This window comes from Aulonocara stuartgranti (assembly GCF_965226115.1).
Source record: "Aulonocara stuartgranti genome assembly, chromosome: 23".
Taxonomy (NCBI): Eukaryota; Metazoa; Chordata; class Actinopteri; order Cichliformes; family Cichlidae; genus Aulonocara; species Aulonocara stuartgranti.
The window spans coordinates 49494120-49518464 of NC_138958.1; the positions used below are offsets into that span (position 1 = coordinate 49494120).

Sequence of the window (24345 nt, forward strand, 5' to 3'; positions counted from 1 at the left end):
AATTACACACACCCCACTTTGCAGTTATTTATTTGTAAAAAATGTTTGGAATCATGTATGATTTTCGTTCCACTTCTCACGTGTGCACCACTTTGTGTTGGTCTTTCACGTGGAATTCCACTAACATTGATTCATGTTTGTGGCTGTAATGTGACAAAATGTGGAAAAGTTCAAGGGGGCCGAATATTTTTGCAAGCCACTGTGTCACGATCCTGGGTCTTATGACCCAGTGTTTTGAGTTTTAGTTCTTTTGATGTTTATAGTGTATGTTTAAGCTTATTAGGTTTCCTATGTTCGTTTGCTTATTAGCTCCCCCTTGTGTTTTCAACCCCTGTGAAGTCTCCCTTGCCCTTCGTGTGTTTCATGTCTGTTGTCTTATGTTGTCATGTCTGCCTCTCGTGTTTCCTGTTTTATTTTGAAGAGATCTCGTGTTTTTATATTATGGATTATGTTTTGAGTCCTTTGTTGTACTGTTTCCTGTTTCCCTAGATTTCAGTTATGGTTATCATAGGTTTAGTTCTTTGGCTTTGTAATATGGCTTCCCTGTGTTCAATGTTGTGTCTACTGTGACCTCTTTATACCATGTTTCTGGTCCCTATGTTCTGTCTTCTCAGTTGCTGTTAAGTTTGCATGTTTAGAGTTCAGTGTGTTTCCTGTTTTATTTTGAAGGTCCATGTCTCATGTGAGTGTTTCTAGTTTTGCTTCCCTTGTCTCGTCCAGCCTGATTACTCCCAGCTGTGCTCTCCTTCTGTGTCTCATTCCCTCGTTATCCCTCAGTGTATTTAAGCCCTGTGTTTCTCTTTGTCAGTGTCGTAGTCTCCCTCATGGCTGTGTTTCCCTGTGTGTCAGTTTATCCATGCCCCAGTTTAGTTTTGTTATATTTTTGTGCCATTCTGCAATAAAGCAACTTTTTGAGTTTTATTCCTGCGTGGTGAGTTTTGCGTTTGGGTCCTTCTCTTGCCTGTACACAGCCGAAACATGACACACTGTATATTTGAGACGGGCAGTTCACAGTCAGCCTGACACCTGCTGGCAGTCAGGTGATGATGACGCAGACGAGCTTTAGTCTACATCAAACATCTGTGATACCAGATTATTAATAACATGTGCAAACAAGGAAATTATAAAAAATATGAGCAGTGATTGTAAAGAACAGTGTGTTTCAAAAAATGCAATTTTATCCCTTTGTCAACATACGAGGCTAACTCACCAAAGTCCCCGAAACTTTCAGTTCTGCTCCATCTTTTTAGCACCAAATCACAAGAACAGTGACCTCAAAGCATTTTGTACTCGACTGAAATAGTTTACATTAATACAGAGGAAATGCTAACAATCACGGCTCCCTGTGAACAAGCACTTAGCAACAGTGCGAAGGAAAAACTCCCTTGTAACAGGAGGAAACCTCCAGCAGGTCCAAGCTCAGGGAGGCGCGGCCATCTGCTGGTGTATTGGTGGTAAAAGGAGGGAGAAAAGGAAAAGAAAGCACGGGGAGACGCCACAACACACAGACTAAAGGAAAGGGGGGACAAAATTCACTGGCAGTGCTGATATAGAAACATGTGGGCAGTGAAAACATTTCCAAGTTCTTGTATTTATTTTTAAATCCTTCTATTTTCTCACCCCACCTACCTGTCTGAGCTGCGTTACTCCTACTGATGAGAGGTCACATGAAGGTGCTTTTCAACTTGATAAATTACCCCAGACTTTTTCAATCAATAGGTAAGAGTGTGTTCACATGAAAGAGGCAGTGTTCCCATGTTTACGATTCTGACCAATCAGAAACAGACACAGGTCTATTGGCATCAGAGCCACTGATGGTGTGTGTGTGTGCATGACTCACACAGAAATCAAAGCGACGCCCAGACAAGAGGCCACCTTTCGCTGTCCGTGTCCCAGAGCTGCAGCCATCACCCTGCTGCAGTGGAGCAGACGTGGCCTGGATCCTCTGTTCTATCGTAACTTGTTTCAAAGACAGCAGCCTGAGTCCTTTGGAGACCGAGTGGAGTTGAAGGATGGAGACCTCACTTTGATTCTGAAGAACGTCATCATCAGCGATAACGGCACAAACAAGTGTCGGATTGTGTTCAGGAACAAAAAGAGCACGAGAGATCGTTCAGTGCTTCATCAAGCTCACAGTGAGGCCTCGGGTGAGTTTGGATCATCCTACTACTGCTGTTACTGCAAAATATACAGAAAATGCAAAAAATCCTCTTGATTTTCTCATGTTAAATATTCCAGTTCTTTGATCTTTGGGCTGAAGGAAGAACAGCACTCGGTGTATAAATGCTCAATCAACAATCTCTTTATTCCAGACAAACACTTTGACCATAAACCATCCGGATGGGGAGATGAGCGCGGGAGGGTGTCCGCCTGATCTCCAAGTGTCTGAGCGTTTCTCACATTCTTATAGCTTCAGCCCCTCCAAGCTAAACATCCACATTCTTTCTCTCTCAGTGAGCCTGAGTTATGACCTCGGCTTCCTGTGCAGCATGTTCTGTTCTTTTCTAATCAGACAAATAAGGCCTTGATTCTCTGAAAACAGTATTTCTTATAACTCAGCAGTATCATGCATCATAAAACAATATCATTCATTCACCATAAATCAGCAGTCTGATGTAATACAAATCAGTCTGATAAATCAAATAGTTATCACCTTCTTCTAAGTCTGGAGAATAATGCAAACTAAAACTACATAATAATTTCACAATCTTTAATTAGGGGTACAACGTGGCATAAGATAATATAATAATCTTACACTCATAGTTATGGAATTATAGAAATTTATAGTCTTGAGTAATAAACTGCAGCAATATTGATCTGACTCTAAGTTCTCATCACGAAACTCTTCTGATCATTTCATCTGAGCACACATTTGAGTGAAGTCTCACTTTAGACCACACAGATGTCAAAGTGAGGTCTGAACAAGACGTCACTCTTCAGTGTCGGGGACCCACAGATGCAGATATCACAGCATTAGAGTGGAGCAGACCCGAGCTCGAGTCAGACGGCTCTGTGTTCTTCCAAAGCCATCACTCAGATGAGAACTATCAGCACGAGTCCTTCAAATGCCGAGTGGAGCTGAGACGCTCATCCATGAAGGAGCGAGACGTTTCTGTGATTGTGAGGAACATCAGCATCAGCGATACAGGAAAATATGAATGTAAGATTACAGCCAACCACAGCATCTGTGGTGAGAGAGTCATCAAGGAGTTCAGGCACTCCATCAAGCTCACAGGCACAGACTCAGGTGAGATTCTAGAGTTGCAGGGCTTCCTCCAGAGAAGCTGTTAGAAACACAGCTGCATCTTCTTTCTCTCACACACAGAAAAGAGTGAGACAGAGTGAGGCATCAGGGAGTTTAATTACCAGCTTTAAGACAAATGAATGAGAGTGCTGAATGATAGCACTCATGAGTGGTGCAGCATGCTTTAATTACTACCCACTAGTGAATGTGTCAGCAGCTGAAACTGTATTAATGGTGATTTAAAGAAACGAGTCCCAGTGTGTAGACCAGGCGAGCTGCTTCACTTGTAACACACTGGCAGAAACCCCAAGTCAGTTAGGATGACTACCTGAACATTTGAATGTTTCCACTGGTCACTGAGGTGGTACGTTACAGGGATCCAGTCTGTTCATTTACAGGACTCTACTAGAGCTGCTTTGCATGACTCACAGTTGAAATAATGCTTCTTTGTCTGATGCAGGGCCTTGGTTCACCCCATCAGTCGTGCAGGGGGTCGTCTGCTCTGCAAAAGTGCACTTTAATGTAAACTGTGCAGCAGTGCTGCAAACTAACCCAGACGAAATAAAAGCACAATGTCAGGAGCTACTGCAGTTCAGCATCAAACGTAGGCCAAATCAATCATTAATATGATTTTCATGATCATCTTGTTTGTCTTAATGTTCTTATGATTCAAAGAAACATCCAGCAGCTGTGAGATCGGCTGTACTGATTTAAAATGAAGTGTGTACGGCCCCAAAGCCTCTGAATGAGCTGCAGATGTGTTTCAAACTCCTGTAACAAAAGCAAACATGTCTGCATACCGGCTAACTTTGTCCACACACTGTTTCTGCTCTGCAGGTTTCACAGATGAAGATGCAAATAGTGGAGGATACGGGGATGGAGGAGATTGGGTTGGACTTTCATTAATATTTTGTCTGTTAGTTTGGGCTGTTTGTTGTTCCTGCTGCTTCCGCTGTCGTCATAATTACCTGCAAGGAACTAAAGCCATTATAGCAGCATCCTCCTGAAAACAACATCTGCTCTGCTTTTCCACAAGAATGAAGATGCAGAGGTCTGGCTTTAGGATCTGAGCTCAGATAACATCTGGAGTTTAAAGCATCATTTTAATCTTCTTCTGCACAAAATGGCTCAGTCGAGTGCTGCCAACTCCAAGAGGTTTTCGGAGGATCGGGTGATGGAGATCTATAAAGTAGGAGTAACATTATATAGCTACTATGTCAAAATTCTATAGTATGGTATATGATATGGCACAGCCCTGCTGTAAAGATCAAATGTGTGACAGTGAAAGGTGCTACAAAGAAGTCGGGAGAGAAATGCTGCAGAAAAGTCTCTTTAGCAAACAACGAGCAAACATAAAGCCCGTCCATTTCACATTTAAGGCAGGTAGTATGTTTGTTTTTCTAATGTTGACAAACTGACCCTCCATCCATCCACTTCTGCTGATCCTTTTCAGGGTCGCGGGGGCGCTGGAGCCTAACCCAGCTGTCTTAGAGCGAGACAGACTGAAGACCTGTCCAGTCCGCTGTCCCTACTAAGTGCATGTCCTTGAAACAGTGGAATAAAAACTAAAGCAATGACAAATAATGATCCTCATCATCAACATTACTACCGAAATGTGAACTAGCAAGTACAGCCTGAGCTCATAGAAACAACATCTTTGTAATCTGTAACAGTTTTGGATTTTTGGACATGTTAAACAACTTTTAAAGGGTTTTTCACAAAGATGCTGAACATTAAATGCAGGATGCCACAGACATCCATTTTAGCCAACAATCTGCCATCTTCACCTCCAGTGTTCAAATAAAACGGAGACGTTGTGACATCAGCAGGAGACAGAGATCAGCTAGAGACACGCAGACAGTTTAAGCAGGCTGCTGTTCAAGTGGAGGCTGGTATGAATCCTGCTTCTGTTTATGTTTCCTGTTGAACAAAAACTTGACCAGAAACTGACATACCAACTTTCAGACTAGCAGATCCATCCTCCTTCCCTCCATCCTCTGTGTGTCCTTCTGTCTGACCTGCAGCTGAGAAACAGGTGTGAGGTGTCAGCTGTCAGGTAGGTGATGAGTGAAGAACAGAACAGAATCCATTTCCTCTTCAAACTGCTGTCAGACATGAGCTGTGTTCCAATTCGTCGGCTGCATCCTTCGGAGGACCCGGCCTTTGCGGTCTACGTGGGCCGGGATGGTGGGGACAGAGAGGCTGTAACTACATCTGCTGGTGTCACTGTGACCTCAGAGCAGTTTACATGAAACATGAAACGAATTACAACTTTTGCGATATTGACCAGCTCATGATGCAGAGTGTAGACTGTATCTGTGATAATGAAAATGATTTAAGGACTGGTTTATGACACGTCTATAAAAAATATAAAGTCTGTACAAATGTGAAACTACAAAGTTAAAAGCAGCTGGAACGACAGCTGTTCAAAGCTGAACACTTACATCAGCCAGAAGACAGAGTGAGTCCTCCATCTCTCTGAAGGAGGCCATCGTGGTGAGCACAGATGCAGCAGCAGTGTGGATGTGTCCACTCTCACAGTGTCTCTCTTTCAAGTTTGTCCTCACATTCTCAAAAAAAGAACATGTCTATGCAGATGCCCAGAGCCTAACAACACACCCGCTATAAAAACTTTTGCACCACCAGATTTTCATATACTTACATTTGAAAGTGTTCGTCTCCTGCATTAACTCCCACTTCGATCACTATCATTATCAGAAAAATATCTCCTGTATGGCCCGCAATGAATCCTGGGATATGTTGGGCCACAAAGGACACACCTGACCCATCCTTCAAATTCAGGGAAATGAAGGACGCATTTGGAAGACTTCAAATTTGAACAGCCTTCGTCGCGTCCATGTGATACAATTTCCTACAAATGTGGCATTCGAAGCATCCTCTCCCTGAATTTGGAAACACCCAATGTGATGATAGAGAGCAGGAAGAACCAGTCTCAACAAGAGACACACACACCTGATTTCCTGTAACTGCAGAGGGGAGGAGCCACCCGAGCAGGTGGGAACAGGAAGAGAAACAGCTGAGCCTCCGTCAGAGCAGCAGGAGGACGGTGGAGCTGAGGCAGGGTGAGTGTTAACACCACATTGTTGTAGTTTTGCTGTCAGAGTCTCTGAGTGTGTTTGTTTGTGTGACTGTAGAGAGAAGAAGAGTCACAGTGAGCTCTGTAGCTGTGATTGGCTCAATAATCACCTTCAATGGACTGAACGCAGAGAACGAGCCGAGGAACCTGACAAACCTGTTTGTGTGTGTGTGTCTGTGTGTGTGTGTGTACCTGTTTAGACATGTTTGTGAGGACAAAGAGTTGGTATGCTACTATGTGGGCTAATAGAGTCCCACAAAATGGCCGTCCTCACGAGTTTGAGGATATTTTTGAGGCTTTTTGGTGTCCTCACTAAAATCTGAAAACAAGTGTCTGTGTGTGTGTCTGTGTGTGTATGTGTCATAAAGAGAGTCGAGTTCACGGTCGCACACTTTCTATCTCAGAGGCTGTATCCCAATTCTTCGGAGCCCCTCTGATGACATGGTCCAAAAAATAAATCAATTGTGGCCACAAAATACTACTTCGTGCGCACGAAATGCTAATTTGTGGGCACGAAACACTTGACCAATAACCGTGATCCTTCCCAGGCCCTTGCAGTTGGTTGACAATAAAATCTATCCCGGCGTCCAGGTCCTGTAAAGCAACTGGGCTCTCAGTATCCTGTTTAAATGTCTCTCCGTAATAATGGTTCCTTGCATTGCAGGCTTTTCAAAATGCATTGTAGCTCATTCCCAGCCTAAAATAAAACTCACTCATACCGTCTCTGTCCACGGTGTATAGGTTTAGCCTACTCTCATGCTTGTGTCTCTACGCAGCTGTCCAGGAATTGTATCAATATGATATGCGCACGTTATCTATTTTGTTGCCACAAATGAGTAATTCATTGCCACGTTATACCCATTTCATGCCCACAAATTAGCATTTCATGCGCACGTTATACCTATTTCGTGCCCTCGAAAATAGTATTTCGAGGGCACGAAATAGTATTTTGTGGCCACAATTTATTTATTTTTGGGCCATGTCATCAGAGGGGCTCTGTACAATTCAGGTTCTGCAGCCTCAACGATCCTCAAGGGCCACGTACTCAAGGACCGCTAAGGCCGGAAGTACGAGGCTTGTGAAATGGGCGGTCTAGCCTCCGTCGCGCTGCCCCGGTTGCCTAGCAACCATGATACTAACAGCTGGAAACGTTTCACACAGCTTTGTTTGACAGAAATGAAGGAGAACATATTTTAGACATCTTTGTGAAGGACGCATTTCGAGCAGCCTTTGAATTGGGAAAGCCTTCGGTGCGCCAATGTGACGTAATCGGCCTTAAAATGCTTTAAGGCTACAGACCCTGAATTGGGATACAGCCTTTATGAAAGTGCGACGTTTGAGCCACTTCCTGTTCTCAGTCCCGGCGTCCTGATCACCGAGGTTTCTGTTGCTCTGATATCTAATATTGATTATATCGGTAAACAGGCTGTAGGCAGAAACATCAGGTCTGATCTGAAAATCCCTTCAGAAACAAACTTTAAGAGTTTTATGTCCGTGTGAGGCCGCACGCTGATTGGATAACCACCTGTCAGTCTCAGGGTATTAGCCAATGAGCGCGCAGATTCACAGTAAGATCTTATCACGTCATTCTTTTAAACTAAAACATCGACAGTAAAACTGTAACGTGTCCTGTGACCTATAAACACTCTGTGATGAATAATCTGAAGTCATTTTGAGCCTGACAGTAGTTTCCTGTCACAGAGCAGAAGCTGCAGGCAGTTTTTGGCACCTTTATATTTAATTTATTCCAAAATAAATCAATAAAGGTAGAAAAGAACTCTCAGTGACATTAAAAATCTATTTTTAAAGACAGATGTGACCAAGTGCAACAAATATAAGATGAGATGTTTACAGATATTTGAAGTATTGATCATATGTAGAACACAGAGCAGGTCCAATAACAGAGTCATCCTGCTCACAAACAGCAGTTTGGTTTCATGAGCTCACTTCCTGCAGTGATCCTCAGCTTCTCTCCAAAGGAGCCGTAACATGTGGGCTCCTCACCATGATGATGATCCCAAACACACTGAGTTCCTTCATCCACCTGATCATGTACTTATTAAATAATGTGATGGTTTTGGTGTTTTTTAAAGACTTTGAGCCTCTAAAATAACTGGTTTGGACTTTAGGGCCAAAGCTCCAACATTAGAAAGCCGTCAGTGTGATGCTTCCAGTACAACAGCACCTCTGAGTGTGTGTGTTTACCTCTCAGACTAACTCCACCCTGACATCAAGAAGATGGAGGAAGAGGACGGAGCAGCATCCAGCTGTGTGTCTGTGAGAAGTGACGGGGTTACACAAACACCTCCACCTTACAGTCATGGACCTGCAGCAATAATGTAAGAACACTACTAACTTTATTAGTCATTTCAACATAACCATGACAGAATCATTGATCTGTGATTGGTTCAAACTGTTTGATCTGAGTTTGATTTTTATTGACTTGTTTTCTTGCTAAGATCTGAACTCTGTAAGTTTAAGTGAAGTCAGTGCAGCAGAATCAGAGAGAAGAGCTGAGAACAAACTGAGTTCATTCAGAGACAGAAAAAACTGGCTGATGATTGGCTGACCTGTCAGCGTTATGAGGCAGACACAATATCACAGAGGGATCAGCTGATCATATGGCTGTCAGAGAGAACTGATCAGTTATTGATGTTTGTGTTTGCAGAGGTCAGAGGTCACAGTCTCCAGTATCCAGCTGTGTGTCTGTGAGGAGTGACTGGTCCAGAGAAAAACCTTCAGAGTTCAGTGATGAACCTGCAGCAACAATGTTCTTCAATCATGGAGCTCAGCTGACCATGTAAGAGATCTGCTGACTCAGAGTTCAAAGGTTGTTTCTATAAATGTTCTGCCAGTGACATCATAACTTAACCTAACACTGGTCTGTGTATGAAGTATCATTTAGTGGCAGTTGTTAAAGTTGTATAATGATGATGCTAGTTTGGGGTGTATTTTCCTGCTGATGCAAATGCATCTACTTTGCCCTTTGTCTGGTGCTTTGGACAAAGACGTCCAATGAAACTCAGAACAACACAGTTTGCACCACCAGCAGGCAGAGGAAGTGGCTGACATCCAGAAATCCTACCAGTGGCTGAACAAAGCTGGACTGAAAGACAGCACAGAGGCACTAATCATGGCAGCACAGGAACAAGCTCCGAGCACAAGACCCATAGAGCCCGGGGTCTACATGGCTCTTTTTGGGGGGGTTGTGTTGTATTAATAGTGACTTTGTTTCTTTGGACCTGACCAAAATCTTTTGTTTTTCAGTTCAGTTGCAACATTGACTAACACTAATGCAGGGGTCGGCAACCTGCGGCTCTTTAGTCCTTACAGTGCGGCTCCTCGTGGTTTGGGAAAATAAATTAGAAGTATTTAGCTGAAGTGTATTTTATTTATGTTCTTTTTTAACTTGTAGTTCTAAATTGGAAGATTATTGTGATATTGAAATATAAAAAGAAAATTATATTTTATTATTTTTTGATCGTTCAAATAAGCGTCACACTCGTGGAAGCCGGTGTACCCGCCGAAACGCCGTGCATTTATCGAGACTTTCAGCCCCAGGTAGGCCAGTTATGGATCTTCGGATCCACATTATGTCAGCAGCTGTTCTCCACCGTGAACTATGTTAAAAACAAACACTGCTCACGCCTCACAGACGACAGCTTACAGTCCTGTAAAGATGAAAGTGACTTCGTACAGCCCCGACCTGCAGACGCTGTGCGCAGAGGTTCAGGAGCAGAAGTCCCGTTGTAAACATATCACGGCAGACCCGACGATGTTTGCATGAACACGCTTTTCAGCTTCTCTTTATTGACCACTTTTCACACACGGTTGCTGTACGCACACAGCCGGCTGTAGCTTTGCAGCTCACAGCCCGACACACACCAACACAACAGCACAGACGTTAAGGCGGCGAGGCGTGATTGCGGGTGCCGCTCAGGTGCGTCCGCCTCCCCTGCAGCGGCGCTGCAGACCACGCCCCGCCACACACATTAACCAGGTAAAATACATATTTAGGCAGAATTTTGCAAATATCTATTTTTCATCTTTCAGCAGCAAAGAGCTTTTTTTCCAATTGTTTTTTAAAAGTCAGGTCAAGGCTCCAAAAGCCCAAAGGAGATATAAGGGTGGCGGCTCACAGCAGTTTTTGTTTGCTACATCATTTTAGTTCAGCTGGGTGTCTTTCCTTTTGTTATATTTCTTTAAGAGTTCAAATGTGTTCATTACATAAATAACATGTAATTTTCTCTGTAGCACTTCATGGATTTCATAAGCAACACACCTTAGTTGTTCACACAAAGCATAAAGGTAAAAAACAGTATATACAGTGTTATCTTCATTCTAGATGTCAAAAAGTATTTGTGGCTCCCAGTGTTTTCTTTTGCGTGGAAACTAGCTCCAAATGGCTCTTTGGGTCCTGAAGGTTGCTGACCCCTGACCTAATGGTATATTTTTTTTAGCTGGATCGTTCTATAAAAACATGAATCAAATCTGAGAAAAGTTTCCACCTGACCTGTTGAATGTTATTGAAGCCAGAAGTTTGCCTTCATACTGTGTTTCTTGCATGCCTTTTGTGGTGTACTAATTGATGTGAAATGAATGCAATGTGGTTGTATTTGCAGAGGTCAGAGGTCACAGTCTCCAGCATCCAGCTGTGTGTCTGTGAGGAGTGACTGGTCCAGAAACACACCTCTATATTTCAGTCATGAACCTGCAGCAACAATGTTCTTCAATCATGGAGCTCAGCTGACCATGTAAGAGAGCTGCTGACTCAGAGTTCAAAGGTTGTTTCTATAAATGTGTTCTACCAGTGACATCATAAATGATTCCTAATGGTGGTCCGGGTACGATAATGCTAGTATCAATCGTAGTAGTAATGCAATCCAAGGTAATGATTTCTTCTCTGTTGCTGTGAACGTCTCTGCAGCCGTCTGTACTCTAATCTGAGACAACTATTACTGACAGAAACCATCACATCATCCAGTTTGTGTGTTTGCAGCTGCTTAAAAGATTTTAAACAGAGATTAATCAGTAATTCATGTGATGTGTTTGTGTTTGCAGAGGTCAGAGGTCACAGTCTCCAGCATCCAGCTGTGTGTCTGTGAGGAGTGACTGGTCCAAAGAAAAAGTTCCTCCACAGTTCAGTGATGAACCTGCAGCAACAATGTTCTTCAATCATGGAGCTCAGCTGACCATGTAAGAGAGCTGCTGACTCATTTACAGGTGTTTGAAATTCTGTGACCACTTTGTAATTTTAGTTTATATTTTAAAAGTGTTTTTATTTGTAGTTGCCTGTATTTTTATTACACTGTGTGTAACGTGGTGGTTTGTGCTGTTTGGGATTGTTTTGGTGTATTTGTGTCAGAACATCAGATAAATGATTTCATCACATTTTAAAAGAAAGTATCAGGATAATAATCTGAACTGAGTCATCAGAAATAGAAAGATGGTCTCAACAGGCCACTGAGCTGATCTCCAAAGAAATGCAGAAGATTGAAGAGTCCGAGGCTGTTTATTTGTCACAGGCATCGTCATACACGTACAACACAGTGAAATGTGCTGAGCTGCTACTGTGACTGGACAAAACATTAGAAACAATCATTAAATGAAATAATGAAACATTGTGCAGATGTAATGTTAAAGTGCTTTGTGCCACATTAGCACAGCATGTACTGACAGAGCAGTGCAAGCAGAACAAAGCAAATGAGCAAAGTGATGTAAACAGAGTAACTGAACAGAGTGAGCAGAGTAATATCAGCAGTAATGAAGCAGCAGGATCAGTGTAGCAGCGTGTGACGTCATAATGAATCAGGTATGATCTGAAATATGACAGTGAGACAAGAACATGATGTAAGGTCCTGTTTAAACCCTGATGGTGATGCTATGAGGGGAGCATGTTCTGATTTAGGACTTGGATGGTCTGAGGATAGAAGCTCCTCTCTGTTTGTGTCCTGATGGTGCAGAAGCTTCTGCCTGATTGTAGAAGGAGCTGAAGCCAGCATCATCCCAGAGGTGAAGCTCCTCTGTGTGCAGACCTGAGGTCAGATTCCTCCAGGCTGATGTTCAGGATCTACAGAAACGTGTGGTTGTAGTTATTGCTGCACTGTGTGCTGACAGCAGATACTCAGAACAAAGCGCTGCACACGTGTTCTTTACAAACATCTGTACATAGAAAATATGGATCATGGCAGTGAATGAACACGTTTCTGTCATTTGTTTCATTGGCTTCTTTTTTCTGCCTGTGTTCATGTGATTAATGTCTAACACATAAACAGGTTTGTAATCAAACATCACATCATCAGGGAGGCATCATGAAACAAAGTTACTGCTGGAGGCTGAACTCAATTTGGTGGCAATGTTCAAAAATATCACTCAGATCATTTCAAAGCTTTTAGTTCTTCTTCTTCACTTCTGTAAAAGAATAGAAAGAAAATCAGAACCAAGAAGTTCACTTCCTGATGACTGAACTCTTTCAAAATAAAGCTGAAAGCTCTGAATGTGACACCGCTGCTCCACAACAGTTTTTAGAGGAGGTCAAAGGTCAGTTGAAAGTGATGGATCCCAAACTTCCAGTACATCCAGTGAAGGACATAATCAGCTCTGTGATGAAGGCTTTTACTGTGGAGTTTGTAGGCTGATCACTCTGTGTTTAATAAGACAGGCAGGAACAGCAAAGGAAACTTGGATTCTGAACTCAAACACAAGTTTCTCCACTTTGACTTTTCTCTGTGACCATCAGAGCTTCTGCACAGTGTCATCAAATCTGGATGTTTGTCACTGACAGTCAATGATTTTAGTGATAAAGAAATGTGTTCACAGAGGGAGGAAGAGGAAGAGGAGTGGTGTCTGTGAGGAGGAGCAGCTGTCCTGCTGTGCTTTGTGTCAGGACGTCCTGAAGGATCCAGTCTCTACCAGCTGTGGACACTGGTTCTGCAGACAGTGCATCTCCTCATACTGGGACCAGTCTGCTTCATCAGGAGACTGGTCCTGTCCCCAGTGTGGAGAAAGATCCAGAAGCAGAGCTGGACTGCAGACAGCCAGTCAGAGCAGCTGTGTACAAAGTAAGACTGAACATCTGTCTGCTGATGGACTCATTTCTGAAAACTGGACTTCTTGTTGTTGTTCAGACATTGAAGAGTTTTCTTTCTGTTTTTCTTTCTTTCAGCAGATGTTGGTCTGCAGGAGGTTTTGGATGAACATAAGATCAGTCTGAGGAGGAGATGTGAACGTGTGACTGAAGGAAGTGATGAAACAGGAAGTAGAACCCTCCTCAACAGGATCTACACTGAGCTCTACATCACAGAGGGACAGAGTGAAGAGGTTCATAGCCAACATGAGGTGAGGCAGCTGGAGACAGCTTCCAAGATGGACGCCCTCCATGACACTCCAATCAGGTGCCAGGACATCTTTAAAGCCTTACCTGACCAACAGAGAGCCATCAGAGTGGTTCTGACCAACGGCGTGGCTGGTGTTGGAAAAACCTTCTCAGTGCAGAAGTTCACTCTGGACTGGGCAGAGGGCTTGGAGAACCAACATGTCAGTGTGGTGGTTCTGCTTTCATTCAGGGAGCTGAACCTGATCAGAGAGGAGCAGTACAGTCTTCTGGAGCTGCTCCATGTTTTCCATCCAACATTACAGAAGGTCACAGCAGAGAAGCTGGCTGTCTCTCAGCTTTTGTTCATCTTTGACGGCCTGGATGAAAGCAGACTTTCATTGGATTTCACCAACAGGAAGCTGCTGTCTGATGTCACACAGAAGTCATCAGTCAGCCAGCTGCTGACAAACCTCATCCAGGGGAATCTGCTTCCCTCGGCTCTCGTCTGGATAACTTCCCGACCTGCAGCGGCCAATCAGATCCCTCCTACATGTGTTGACAGGCTAACAGAAGTACGAGGCTTCACTGACGCCCAGAAGGAGGAGTACTTCAGGAGGAGATTCAGTGATGAAGAGCTGTCCAGCAGAATCATCTCCCACATGAAGACATCCAGGAGCCTCCACATCATGTGTAGAATCCCAGTCTTCTGCTGGATCACTGCTACAGTTCTGGAGCACATGTTGACTACAGAGCAGAGAGGAGAGCTGCCCAAGACCCTGACTGACATGTACTCACACTTCCTGCTGGTTCAGACAAAGAGGAAGAAGAACAAGTACCACGAGGGACATGAGACGAGTCCACAGGAGCTGACGGAGGCTGACAGGGAAGTTCTTCTGAAGCTGGGGAGGCTGGCGTTTGAACATCTGGAGAAAGGAAACATCATGTTCTACCAAGAAGACCTGGAGCAGTGTGGTCTGGATGTGACAGAGGCCTCGGTGTACTCAGGAGTTTGTACAGAGATCTTCAAAAGAGAGTGTGTGATCTTCCAGAAACCAGTCTACTGCTTTGTTCATCTGAGCATCCAGGAGTTTCTGGCTGCAGTCTACATGTTCCACTGTTTCACCAACAGGAAGTCAGAGGTGCTGAAGGACTTCTTGGGAAAAAATATACAAAGAGTCATCTCTGGACAATTTTTTGATGGAAACACTAACAAAATCCTTCAGGAGTAAAAATGGTCGTCTGGACCTGTTTGTTCGCTTCCTTCATGGCCTCTGTCTGGAGTCCAACCAGAGACTCTTAGGAGGTCTGCTGGGTCAGACAGAGAACAGTCCAGAAACCATCCAGAGAGTCATCAAGAATCTAAAAGGAAGGAAGACAAAATCCTCTCCTGACAGAAGCATCAACATCTTCCACTGTCTGATGGAGATGAACGACATCTTATTATCTCAGGAGATCCAAGAGTTCCTGAAGTCAGAGAACAAATCAAAGAAACTCTCTGAGATCCACTGCTCAGCTCTGGCCTTCATGCTGCAGATGTCAGAGGAGGTTCTGGATGAGTTGGACCTGAAGAAGTACAACACAACAAAGGAGGGACGACTGAGACTGATTCCAGCTGTGAGGAACTTCAGAAAGGCTCGGTGAGTCCAGATGTGATCATTAATATTATCAGTTGGTGATAGTTTAGTTACTCAGTCATAAACTGCAATCATTTCTTATTTGAGGTCACACTAGGGCTGCCACAAACGATTATTTTTGTGATTATTTGACTAATCAGATCAAAAATAAAACATACAGCTTATTGCACCAGCATGCATCTGCTGTTATGTAACTATCATTAGCTTACAGCTTAGAGTTTTTAAGGTATGTGCTAACTAAAAATAAAGACCAGATGATAGTTTATTAAACTTTTAATGAAATTTGCAGATTGTAGCAACAAACAGAAAGGCCCCCAAAATGTCTGCCGAGTTCTTCAGTGTGATTTCTCCACGATGAAAGCACACTCTGCTCCACATAGTTATGAAGATCTTTGTTAACCACATTAGCTTCACATTAGTAACTTTGTCCTCGACAGCTTGGCCATCTTCAGAACCTGCCCAGGAATTGAACTGCACATGTGCACTGGCTCCAGACGTGGGGTTGTCCTGCATAGTCAGTGGTGTCAGTAGATCATTAAGTAAAATAATATGTTACTAGATTCCTTTGAAAGAGCAACCATGGACGACAAAGCTGGGCGGAGTCTGCTCTAAGACACCAAATGAGCAAATGTTTGCTGACCTGTATCAGTGATCACCTTTTTGTTGGCCTGGTCCCCCAGTCCTCCCACTCCCCCCGGTCCTCGGTGGATGCTGTCACTTCCTCTGACACTGGCTCACCATTTATGTTGTGTCAAAAATCAAACGTGAAGATCTAATTTAATCTAAACTCTCTGACTGTTACTAATATAGTCATAAAATATGCAACAACCACTGGAGATGGAGATGAAGCTTCAACTTGCAGAAAATAGTTTATTAAAATCAGTTTGAATAAACCCAAGGCTCAGAGCAAAAGAGACAAAAGCGCCCCCAAGTGGTCAGACTGTAGACGAACAGAATAAACCCTATCAAAGACAAACACGCTGGAAGCATCTTTTCTAACACTCCAGTATTTATTAGCATTTAGTATAAATTTATTGTGACTTTGAAGACGTTCAGTGTTTCCTTTGGTATAACGGAGGTCTGACTACAGTCCAGTAAACACACTGATGAGGATTATAGATTAAACTGCAGTAATACTTTCACAGTGTGCAGTGATGCACAGGTCCGAGTGGTTTTACACTGAAATTCTCAACAACAGGAAACTATAAGAATTTGTTACTCTAATAATAAACATAGAAGAAGAAAAACATTTTTCATTTAGAGTTGATGAATATAAATGAATTTGAACTTTACAAACCAATCAAAGACAAACTGATCCACGTGAGTTTATAACAATATTCAAAGGCTGCTGCTGGACACAGACAGGTAACATCATTTTGACTTGCTGTCACCTGGATCTGGAGTCATAAACACTGAAGCGCTGAACATTAATACAAGTCTGTTTCTGCCAACTAGTGATAAACCTGCAGACTAATGGCACAGAAAGCTAAAATGAGCCAATCATTTCTGTGTTTAGTTCCCCTGAAATCAGATGTGATATCAGCAGCTCTGAGTTCATTCATCATTATTGTCCAGTGATGAGATTTCTGCTCCGTTTGGTGACAGTCAGCAGATTTTTCCTGAGTGTGGACGTGAACAGTCGTACCTGACAGCAGCAGGTAGCAAACAGAGATCGTCTTTCCAGCTGGAACTCTTCACTGAGCTGAGCTCATTCAAAATGTTCTGGATTCAAGACAGGAAACAGTCCACATGTGTGTCTTCACTCTGACTCTGGATCAGATCTCACTGACAGACTGTGGACGTTATGGAAGCCTAAATGTGACACCATCTTCCTCCTTCATCTGCAGATTAAAGCCAAACAAAGATTCTCATTAAAAGTCTGCAGGTCTGAGAGAGACTCAATCGTTGTGTCATGTCAAACACAGTAAGAGGAGCTGAAGCACAGATGTGAAGAGCAGATGTTCATCAGATTATGACCTCACTCTGTTTTGTCTTCATATACATTCAGTCTGTGTTTATAATGCAGACTTTCTGCTTTTATAATAACACATTTTGTATTTTCTATGATCACAGACTGGCTGACTGTGGACTCTCAGGGACTCACTGTGAAGTTGTGGCCTCGGCTCTGAAGTCCATCCCCTCCCATCTGACAGAACTGGACATGAGTGAGAACAAGCTGCAGGATTCAGCAGTGAAGCTTCTGTGTGCTGGACTGGAGAGTCCAAACTGTCGACTGGAGACTCTGAGGTGAGTTCACTGACTGCAGCTGTTGTTGTTTTTCTATATTTCTGATCTTTGATATTTGAAACGTTCTTTAGTTCCTAAATGTTCAGGATGTGTCTGAAGACAAATGTGAAGAAGTTTGAGTGCTTTCAGAAATGTTGTGTCTTTCCAAACGACTGAACAACAGTTTTTCCTCTTGGCTCCAAATAGAAGTGACAGACTTGAGCAGGGTTCATTTAAAGGCTGACAGAAGAGGAGTGGTGACGGGGAGATGTTTGTCAGGACAGCTTTTCAGCCTCCACAGGTTCATGTTGTGCTCCATCAGTCAGTGAAGATGAAGTCAGTACTGGTGAGGCTGTAGAGTGTGTGAGGGATGTGAATGAGGCTGTTGGAGATCTGATGATAGCAGATAAAAACAGGCTGCAGAGACTTTGAGCTTGTGTGGAAACAGACAGAGAAAAGAAAGACATGAATGTCAAAGCTAATAAAGGTGAAGTTAGGAGCTGTGATGATGTTCATGTATCAGAAGCTGATCGGGCTGCTACAGAGACGACCCACACAGCTGCTGTGGTGAGGTTTGTGTTAAAGCAGAGGAACACAGGCCCAAACGTGACAGCAAAGCAGGTTTCAGGCTCTGTGAGAGGATTTCAAACAGAAGCTGGAGAAGAGAAAGGACTACAGAAAGAAGGCAGCTGAGACCAGTCCAAGTGTTTCCATGGAGCCCAGTCTAACATTCATTTATACACTAACGTACAGAAGTGAACGGGAAAATGAATCCATAGTTTCAAATGTAGAAATAGTTCTCAGTTCATTTACAGAGTTTAATACAGTTCATGAGGAAATGTTCAAAACAGCAGCTGAGAAAAAATCTGCTTCACAAAGTTGGATCCAATTCCAATAGTTTGTGATGCACTTGAACGCAGCGTGAGCAGTTCACTGCCTAACCCCACAGAGACTGTCAGTCTGGACTTTTCTTTATTTCTATTGGCTGTCAGTGAGATTTCAGAGCAATCAGAGACTGTGGGTCTGTGTATGAAGTATAATTCATGTGCAGTTGTTGAAGTTGTAGAATGAGAAATGGCAGTTTGGGGTATTTCCTGCTTTCATTGTCCTGCTTGTGCTGATGAAAATGTTTATTGACGTGTGAATTCATTCTTCAACGCTCGATTCTGCCTGAACAACGAGAAAACTTTGCTTTGTGTAACACAATTCAAAGCACTGAAGCATCGACTTATTTCATTATCCAACAATGAAAACAGGAAACACAGACAGCTGGCCTTCAAAGTAAAAGCTGCTCCTTTTGAAACATGTTGGTGGTAAAATGTAAGAAGAGCTGAAGCACATAAATGATCTACGTGCCAAAATATTAAACACAGTTGATATATTTGTGTGAGTGTTGTGATTCAGGTGTAGATGTAATAATGTACATATAGCAGAGTTTCCTCTTCTAGATCAGCTGATCAGAGTCAGGCCAATCAGCTCTGAGCATGCTCAGTCTGAGTTATGGAGCCACATACTATGATTCACCATGGCAACGGCATGAGCAGAGGCTCCGTGTGAATCCAGAGGAGCAGAAACATGAATGATGACAGTAGATGATTGTGTGAAAGTGCTGGAAGCAAATGAGTGTGTGATGTTCTTTCAGTGTTGCACTTTGTAGACGCTCCCTGAGCACTGGTCTCACAGCCAGCTGCACATAGAGACCAGTGTTGTTAGTCCAGGTCAGAAGATGACTTGTTGGAATGAAAATGAGCTTGTAGTTTGTCTGCTTTAATAATGTGACTGGAAAAAGGTGTTGGACTTCAAATATGTCCATTTCTGTCACACTTCACCTTTAAAAGTGAAGCCATGTGGTTCCTGGAAGGAAAAACACGACTTTTTCAAGTCTTTGTCCTGTTTTTATGAGAAATGTTCGACTTTAATGTGAAACATTCAGAGTTTTTTCTCTTGTTGTGTTTGTTTGAAGCTGCTTCCTGTTGGCTTCAGCTGTTTGGAGTTTCCATTTTCTAAACTTCTACATTCTGAACCTTCTTCAGCTCTGAACAGATGATGAAACACTGAATGATTTCAAGCTCTTTGTCTAATAAACTTACATCTTTCATTCTTTATACAGATTGAAGAACTGTGGTTTGTCAGATATTGGCCTTGATTATCTGGCAGCAGCACTGAAGTCCAACCCCTCGTATCCCACAGAGGTGGACCTGAGTGGAACCTACAGCAACCTGAAGGGTTCAGGAGTGAAGCATCTGTGTGGTTTCCTGGAGAATCCACGATGTCGATTTGAAACTCTGAGGTCAGTCAGCATGTTTTAGTTGTGCTGAGATGAATATGATGTGAAAGTTGTGCTGACACTAAACTGCAGACATCAGGCTGATATTATACTGATCCACACTGAGGATCTTCATGGTAAAGTCTGTTTTCTTCTTCTCTGGTTTAGTCCATTGACTGCAGCAGAACAATGTTCACATTTCAAACAGTGATACTCAACGTATGGCCCGCGGCCCACACGCGGCCTGCCCACCTTTCCTGATTCAGAGAGAGGGGACCCTGATTAACTGTGTAGCTTCTTCCTCACAGTTCTAAGTATCAGACACAACAATGAATAATCCACAGCTGACTGTCTTTAGCAGGTCAAAGGTCACGGCACACAGCACTCTGTGAAACAGTTTGGAGCAGGAATTCTTGCACATTTACAAACTGACACTGCTGCACGGCATGCTGGGTAATGCTAGCTGCTCAGGTATGGGCGTGCTAACGGCTGTGAGGCTCTGTGGCTGCAGAACACCGAAGAAGAGAAAAGAGAAGTGGAGGATGAAGAAAAGAGGCGGAGATGAAGCAGAAGTTAAGCTCCAGAGAGGAAATGTTTCTGTGTGGGTGGGTGATAGGTTTGTAGCTTGAACCTATTCGCTGGAACGTTGAAGACAATATAATTACACAGCAAGCAAGACACAAAGTAGGCAAAGTTCTTCTTGTTACTCATTCAATTCAATTCAATTCAATTTTATTTATATAGCGCCAAATCACAACAAAAGTCGCCTCAAGGCGCTTCATAGATACAGAGAAAAACCCAACAATCATATGACCCCCTATGAGCAAGCACTTTGGTGACAGTGGGAAGGAAAAACTCCCTTTTTACAGGAAGAAACCTCCAGCAGAACCAAGCTCAGGGAGGGGCGGGGCCATCTGCTGGTTGGGGTGAGAGAAGGAAGACAGGATGAAGACATGCTGTGGAAGAGAGACAGAGGTTAATAACAGATATGATTCAATGCAGAGAGGTCTGTTAACACATAGTGAGTGAGAAAGGTGACTGGAAAGGAAAAACTCAATGCATCATGGGAATCCCCCGGCAGCCTACATCTATTGCAGCATAACTAAGGGAGGATTCAGGGTCACCTGGTCCAGCCCTAACTATATGCTTTAGCAAAAAGGAAAGTTTGAAGCCTAATCTTAAAAGTAGAGATAGTGTCTGTCTCCCGAATCCGAACTGGAAGCTGGTTCCACAGAAGAGGGGCCTGAAAACTGAAGGCTCTTCCTCCCATTCTACTTTTAAGTACTCTAGGAACAACAAGTAGGCCTGCAGAGCGAGAGCGAAGTGCTCTAATAGGGGGATATGGTACTACAAGGTCATTAAGATAAGATGGGGCCTGATTATTTAAGACCTTGTATGTGAGGAGCAGGATTTTGAATTCAATTCTGGATTTAACAGGAAGCCAATGAAGGGAAGCCAAAACAGGAGAAATATGCTCTCTCTTTCTAGTCCCTGTCAGGACTCTTGCTGCAGCATTTTGGATTAGCTGAAGGTTTTCAGGGAGTTTTTTGGACTTCCTGATAATAATGAATTACAGTCGTCCAGCCTGGAAGTAATAAATGCATGAACTAGTTCTTCAGCGTCACTCTGAGACAGGATATTTCTAATTTTAGAAATGTTGCGCAAATGGAAGAACGCAGTCTTACATATTTGTTTAATATGTGCGTTGAAGGACATGTCCTGGTCAAAAATGACTCCAAGGTTCCTCACAGCATTACTGGAGGCCAAGGTAATGCCATCCAGAGTAAGAATCTGCTTAGATACCATATTTCTAAGCTTTTCAGGGCCGAGTACAATAACCTCAGTTTTATCTGAAATGAGAAGCAGAAAGTTATGCATGAGGGAGACCTGCCTGGAGCCAAGTGTCGTTCCCCATTGCACTCCTTTTATTGTGGTTACATGAATATGCATAGGTAGGGATGGGTATCGAAAACCGGTTCTTGTTGAGAACCGGTTCCCACTGTTTCAATTCCTTGGAATCGTTTGCCATTTTTGCAAATGATTCCCTTATCAATTCCAGTCGCCCCGAATGACGTCACCACGTTGCGGCGCGTCATTTACCTGGCAGGAAACACGGCGCCTAAGCGGCTCAAACGCTCAAAAGTTTGATTATACTTTATGAGAACCGATGACAACAGGGCAACTTGCAAAGTAGATATTTCATTTAAGGGAGGAAACACTACGAATATGCAAAAGCATTTGCTCACAAAACACGCGATGACACGTGTTTTTAATTCCGCTCCGGACTCGTGACTCTCAACCAGCAGCAGCGGTAACGTTTGCGCGTCCTCTCCCGTTAATGCGGCAGGTAAATAATCAACTAACAGTGCATATTATGTAAGCGCAATCTGCCTTATTACAAGACCTGCCATTACTGTACATGTAGGTGACCATGATGAGAGAGACAGACAGAGTCTGGCTGGCGCTCGCTGGCAGTTCTCACTGCAGTCTACCGGTAGCGTCTCCTTTCAGGCCAGGATAGACGAATGTCACCGAGCAGTGACTAAGTTTGTGGTCAAAGGCTTGCACCCATTTGCCACAGCAGATGCCCCCGATTTTTGGTAAGTGAATGTGTTTAATTGTAGGCAGGGACATTACTGGATATTCTTGTGTAATTGCCACAGAACAATTTATGTTATACTTTGTTATTGCTACAGAAGAATATTTATTTTATTATTTTACATTTACAATTTTTTTTCCTGGGGACCCTGTGACACCACATTGAAGAGCCGTAGGCTGTATCTCTTAAGATCTCACTGTTGGGTTTGTAAGGCCATGTTACTCCTAAATTTCTATCTTGTTCAAAGAGAAGATATAAAACAAAGTTCTAAGCTAATCGACCTTAGTGTTCTCCTTTTTAAAAAAAAAAAAAAAGAATCGATAAGAGAATCGAAAATGGAATCGGAATCGTTAAAATCTTATCAATACCCATCCCTATGCATAGGGTCATTAACATATGACGTCTACATAGGTATACATGTGAACAAAGAATACTGTTTGTGTGTGTGTGTGTGTGTGTGTGTGTGTGTGGGGGGGGGGTCAGAGTGTGACCCCATAAATGACTTCCCTAAACCTGCTGGTCTGGAAGTCCAACAGTTCATCTAAACAAAAGGCACTTAGCATAAAACAGATACAGCCACGTTTATCCTGCCATAAAACAATAAAACAAGGTACGACCTCTTCCCATGCTCCCAGGATGTAGGTGTGCATTCCAGTGTGGAATACACACCCAGACTTTGCAGCCTGCTAAAGATCACACATCCTATCAGTACGCAATTGATTATACACCTCTAAGCATATATGGTTAAATATTTCTAAGCATAAATGACAATCAACAATACAAAACCTAACAGCGGGGCTCAGGCAGCTCCGCCCACACAGTGACAGTGAAGCAGGTGAAGAGTAATAAATGAAGACAGCAGACAGGATTTGATAAGCTGATGTACAAACATGTAGAAACGGGTCCATACAGACTGAAGCGTGTCTCCTTTGCATCTTCCATATTTGATACTGAGAGTTTCCAGAAGAGCAAACATCAAACACGCCTCCAAACATGTGACGAGTCAGACTGACATCATTTCTACAGAGAACAGTGTGAGCTCTCAGCAGCTCACTTCAATAAGAAGGACAAAGTGCAGCAGGAATGACTAAACCCACTAACAGTCTGATATCCCCGTGTTCCTGTTGTTCTACAGCATCATCATTAATGCTGCTCCACCACCATCACTGCAGCTGACCAATCAGCTTCTGTCACGTCATGTGACGCTCTGTGACTCAGACTGGAGAAATGCTAAATGGCTAACCTGAAGCTAACCTGAGAAACAGTCAAAGTACTGATGATTCCTACAAAGTGTGTGTGTTCAGTATGAGATGAGTGTGAATGAAACCATGGAGGAGCGGGCCGTGGCTGCTCTCACACACGTTTGCTGCAGGGGCGGAGCTACAGAAATGTTCATAGGGGGCAAAATCAAAGCCATTATTGTTGACACATATGCAGCTGTTACATCCTGTAATATGCATTAAATATGGTTCAAATACATTAAATGCATTAAATATACATGTTTCATATAAATATAGTCTACAACTGTGTTGTCTTCAGCCCACATAAGGAAACAGTTGAGTCAGATAAAGACAGAAGGCCTTTTCCACGTCCCTCTGCTCAGTGTTAAAGTGCTGATGATGTTCAAGCTCAGGCAGCAGGAGGGATTTCTAAGCATCCTTCACTGATCCACAACAAAGGTCCAGAGTTTGATCCCTCCTAGTAGGACAGGAAACATACTGATAAGAGTTTCAAAGTGTCTTTGTAAGCAGACATGATTGAAATGAGCCAGTCTGAGTTTGGTTCCTGCAGTTTGTGCTTCATAAACAGAGCTGAAGCAGAGGCAGCGTGTACCTGCAGGTGAATGTACACTGCTGTTATAAGAGCTGTGGAAACTCAGGTCAAAAGGACGTAACCACACTGCTGACAGTTCCAGGACATTCACAGAGTTACAGCATCATTTGTGACCATAAAGACAGAAAGCT

At 43.2% G+C, this 24345-nt stretch overlaps 1 protein-coding gene and 1 pseudogene across 2 annotated transcripts in view; both read left to right on the plus strand.

The window, feature by feature from the left end:
• The window catches only part of LOC309701533 (protein NLRC3-like), a 232642-nt gene that overhangs the window by 182961 nt on the left and 25336 nt on the right, over window positions 1-24345 (plus strand). The gene's annotated exons all lie outside the window — the stretch shown is intronic.
• LOC309700387 (NACHT, LRR and PYD domains-containing protein 12-like) lies at window positions 1832-23628 on the plus strand (annotated as a pseudogene). The gene is made up of 10 exons: window positions 1832-2147; window positions 2957-3247; window positions 6400-6499; window positions 10964-11095; window positions 11403-11537; window positions 13161-13402; window positions 13510-15293; window positions 17364-17537; window positions 19627-19806; window positions 23517-23628. The product of its transcript is annotated as an NACHT, LRR and PYD domains-containing protein 12-like (transcript).